Source organism: Carya illinoinensis, chromosome 3 (assembly GCF_018687715.1).
Source record: "Carya illinoinensis cultivar Pawnee chromosome 3, C.illinoinensisPawnee_v1, whole genome shotgun sequence".
NCBI lineage: Eukaryota > Viridiplantae > Streptophyta > Magnoliopsida > Fagales > Juglandaceae > Carya > Carya illinoinensis.
In genome coordinates this window covers 36,086,935-36,091,001 of record NC_056754.1, presented here as the reverse complement: position 1 = coordinate 36,091,001, position 4,067 = coordinate 36,086,935, and positions in this window count along the sequence as shown.

Below are 4,067 nucleotides of genomic sequence, written 5' to 3'. Positions count from 1 at the left end.
TTCATATAGGCAGATCACTCATGGGAATTCTCACTTGTGACTGTGTCACCGAAGCAAGACTCTCCGACCATAAGTGACAGTGCACCGGTAGAGACGGTGGGTGGCTAGTCTTGTAGGTACAATTGTTAGGTGACATAGGTGTGGCCTATGATCAGTAACAATTAGTATCAGAGCAAAAGCTCTATTATAAGATTAACTATCTTTTGAGTTAAGATCTTGTGGCTAACATTGTAGCTTCATTTGGTAAAGGTCAATCTAGCAGTCGGCCTACACTCTTTTATGGAGACAATTACTCATTTTGAAAAGTTAGAATGAGAATATTCCTTCAGGTTCAAGGTCGAGAAATCTGGAAATACATTATAAATAGACCTTATATTCCAACAAAAGTGGTTGATGGAGTAAAAGTCAAAAAGGAAGAAGAAGAGTTTGATCGTGAAAACGATAGACTTTATACTTTGAATTTAACTGCTATGAATTTATTATTTAATGCTCTCAATGGAAATGAGTTTAATAGAATAATGACTTGCACTACGGCAAAAGAAATTTGGGATAACTTGGAAGTTAGTTATGAAGGAACTTCGCAAATCAAGAAATCAAAACTTTATATTCTTAATCATGAATATGAAATGTTTAAGACGAATGATGATGAATCTATTTCTAGTATGGACACTCGTTTTACTAACATCATAAACAGATTGACAGCTCTTGGCAAAGTTTATTCCAAGGTGGAGATAGTAAGAAAAATTCTCAACTCTCTACCAAAACGCTGGGAATCAAAAGTGACAGCGATTCTTGAAGCTAGAGACCTCAAGAAGCTTGAAGTGAATGAACCCATTGGATCACTTATCACCCATGAGTACACATTGAAAAGAGGAGAAGAAGAAGGAAAGCCAAAATAGAGCTTCGCACTTGAAGCTGTTCCTTATGAAAGTGAAAGTGATGAAGATGAGGAAAATGACGACAAAGATGAAGAAGTTGTGATGATAACAAGAAGAATTAAGAGGTTTTTAAAGAAAAATAAAACTCCTCCGAGGAAATCCTTCAAAAAGTTTTTCAAGAAAGATTCAGGTAAAAATGACATTTTAATTTGTTATAAATGCAATAAGCCTGGTCATATCAAGCCAGATTGTCCTCTGTTAAAAAAAGATCGAAGTAAGGGCAAGAAAGAAAGTAATGAAAGCTACATGGGATGATGATTCAAGTAGTTCAGATAGTGAAGCAAGCAATGGAGAATCAGCAAATTTTTGTCTTATGGCTAAAGATGACATTGAGGTAACAAATCTTGATAATATTGAAAATCTTTCATGTGAAGAATTGCAAAATGTTTTAGAAGAAGTATATGAGGAACTTGAAAAATTGGATATCAAGTATACTGCTTTGAAAAAGAAAAATTCTCCTTTAACAAACGAAATTGATATTTTAAGAAAAGAAAGCATCATTTTGAAAGATGAAATTCTTAAGTTGAAGAAGAAGAAAACTGATTTAGAAAATATTGTTGAAAACTTTATAAATGGAAAAAGAAATTTTAAAAAACTTCTTGGTAGTCAAATATGTGTTTTTGACAAGGCAGATTTGTGATATATGTAAAAATAAAAATACAAACCTTATAAAAACTTCTTTGATAATCCTTCTACATCAAAGTCCAATATTCAAAATTCTTTTCATAAAAATAATTTTATCAAAAAAAGAGACTATTATAATCATTTAAGTTCTTCATATATGCCACATGTTATTTGCAATTTTTATAATAGAAATGGTCATAATTATCATGCTTGTCCTATTAGAAGAAATCATATAATGACTATTAGGGTCATATGGGTACCTAAAAATCTTGTTTATTCTAATACTAATAAATAAAGGTCCCAAAGAACTTGGGTACTAAGAAAAATCATTTTAATTATTTTTATAGGTATGCATGAAGTCATCCAGAAACAAAAACAAATAGTTTTTATATAGTGGATGTTCAAGACATATGACGGGAGACAAGACTAAATTCTTTGATCTTAGATCTAAAGAAGAAGGACACGTGACATTTGGAGACAACTCGAAAGAGAAGATCAAGGGAATAGGTAAAATTGGTAATGAATTTTCTCTCATAATTGAAGATGTTCTACTTGTTGAATGTCTAAAACATAATCTTTTGAGTATAAGTCAATTATGTGATAAAGTATTTACAGTTACTTTCAAAATGGATAAGTGCATTATTTTGAATGATCATGAGTGTAATATTTGTTTTATTACTTTTAGAAGCAACAATGTTTATACAATCGATTTTGAAGAAATAACCTCACAAGATACTATTTGTTTTTCAGCTCAAAATGAAACTAGTTGGCTATGGTATAGAAGACTAGGTCATGCTAACATGAAACTTATTTCCAAACTTTCAAAAAATGATCTTGTAAGAGGTTTACCAGAAACAAATTTTATTAAAAACAAAATTTGTGATTCATGCCAATTTGGTAAACAAATAAAAATTTCTTTTAAAACCAAGAAACATATTTCCACTACTAGACCATTGCAACTGATACACATGAATCTTTTTGGACCAAATAGAGTTGCAAGTCTAGGAGGAAAATATTATGCATTTGCTATTGTTGATAATTTCTCTAGATATAGTTGGCTCATCTTTCTTGCTCATAAAGATGAGGCATATAATGCCTTTACCAAGTTATGCAAGAGAATTCAAAATGAAAATGGCTATATTATTTCAAGTATTCAAAGTGATAGGAGAAAAGAGTTTGTTAATAAAAATATTGAAACATTTTGTAATGAAAATGGTTTTGTGCATAATTTTTCTGCTTCTCGAACTCCTCAACAAAATGGGGGTAGTAGAGAGGAAAAATAGATCTCTTCAAGAGATAGCAAGAACAATGCTTAATGAGAACAGCTTGCCTAATTATTTTTGGGCCGAAGCGGTAAGTACTGCATATTATGTTATAAATAGAGTTATGCTAAGGTCTAAGTTAGATAAAACCCCATATGAGCTTTGGAATGAGAAAAAAGCCCAACATTGGTTACTTTCATGTATTTGGATGCAAATGTTTTATTTCGAATGACAGGGATAATTTAGGCAAGTTTGATTCAAAATCTGATGAAGGTATCTTTCTCGGGTATTCTACTAATAGTAAAACTTATAGAGTATTCAATAAAAAGATTTTGATTGTACAAGAATCTATGCATATAGTATTTGATGAATCTAATTCTCTATTTTCCAAGAAATCTATTGATGAAAAAACATGAGGTATAAATAACACGAAAAGTCTCAATCTCAATAAAGAGAACACAAGAGAAGAAGTTCAACATGGAAACATCAGGAAAGATCATCAAAATTTAATACAAGGTGCAACCAAATAATGAAAATTTGTGAAAGATCATCCAGTGGAACAAATTTTGGGAGAACCTTCACGAGGTGTAAGTACTCGATCACCTCTTAGAAATATTTACAATCATACTGCTTTTCTATCTAAGATTGAACCCAAAAATATTGATGAAACACTTCTTGATGAATCTTGGATTCTAACTATGCAAGAAGAGTTGAATTAATTTGAAAGAAATGATGTTTGGACACTTGTTCCTAGACCCAAAAATCATACTATTATTGGAATAAAATGGGCTTTTAGAAACAAGAAAGATGAGTCTGGAGTCATTATTAGAAATAAGGCTCGATTTGTAGCCCAAGGTTTCAATCAAGAAGAAGGAATCGATTATAATGACACATATACACTAGTCGTAAGATTAGAAGCTATTCGAATGCTACTTGCATATGCTTGTTATAAAAATTTCAAAGTTTTTCAAATGGATGTTAAAAGTTCTTTCTTAAATGGTTTTATAAATGAAGAGGTATATGTTGAGCAACCTCCAGGTTTTGAAAATCATATTTCTCCAAATCATGTTTTCAAACTCACAAAAACACTACATGGATGTAAACAAGCTCCTAGAACTTGGTATGAGAGACTCAATGGTTTCTTGATTGAAAAAGGTTTTTTAAGAGGAAAAATCGACACAACTCTTTTAATTAAACACGAAAATGATGATATTCTTTTAATTCAAATTTATGTTGATAATAT